This window comes from Macrobrachium nipponense, chromosome 24 (assembly GCF_015104395.2).
Source record: "Macrobrachium nipponense isolate FS-2020 chromosome 24, ASM1510439v2, whole genome shotgun sequence".
NCBI lineage: Eukaryota > Metazoa > Arthropoda > Malacostraca > Decapoda > Palaemonidae > Macrobrachium > Macrobrachium nipponense.
The window spans coordinates 47,515,056-47,515,771 of record NC_061091.1 but is presented as its reverse complement, the minus strand read 5'-3'; the positions used below and the strand labels follow the sequence as shown (position 1 = coordinate 47,515,771).

General features: G+C 32.8%; 1 protein-coding gene across 3 annotated transcripts in view; it reads right to left on the bottom strand.

The window, feature by feature from the left end:
* Nucleotides 1-618: 618 nt before the first annotated feature.
* Nucleotides 619-716, bottom strand: part of LOC135205603 (uncharacterized) — a 330,266-nt gene continuing 330,168 nt past the window's right edge. For all 3 annotated transcript variants that reach the window (XM_064236376.1, XM_064236378.1, XM_064236377.1), the window contains exon 18: nt 619-716. This exon is cut by the window's right edge and continues 2,550 nt beyond it. The gene's annotated coding sequence lies outside the window, so the exon portion shown is untranslated.

The following is a 716-nucleotide window of genomic DNA, read 5'->3' as shown; positions in this document are numbered from 1 at the left end:
AATAACCTCAAGTACTGAGCATCACAAACAACATTTGCTGCTACACTCCCCCCAATAAAAAATTTTTTAACCCCTCCAAAACCAGTAGGGAAATGATAGTACAAAGAAAACATAACACAGTAAAATATTACACCATTCTGGATTGAATACGAAACTTTCCCTCATGGCCAAAAGCCTTTGCAGCGGTGGAAAATCCTTGCTGCTGCTAACAAGGGGAAATCCGTCCATAAGCAACAATAACTTTACAAAAAATTATTACGTCCCAAGAAAAACTAAGTGAAACATACCCATATAAAAAATAAAAAAGAAATCCAACAGAGACTTGAATTCTGGGTATTCATTTGAATCCCATTGAGTGACTGACAAATGTAGGTTCCTTCATAAATAAACATACGAATACAATAAATATGGTACCTCACAAAAGCAATCTGGGAGAGCTAAGAGAAGAACTGAGAACATCACAGTCACAAAGCAGAATAGTGGTAAATGTGAAGCACATTCTTTTCACACTAAAGTGGTTAGTGCAACTGGAATAGGTCTACATGAATAATATATGTTATTATTAGTGGGAATAAAACAATATTTCTCTTCAATTACAGGATTATACTGAAAGCACACTTTCATATTAAAAACTTTATATGGTATAAGTAAAACTTATGGCTTATTGTATACTTGTTCCCTATACAAAAACAAAAATTATTTCTTTTACTTAAAAA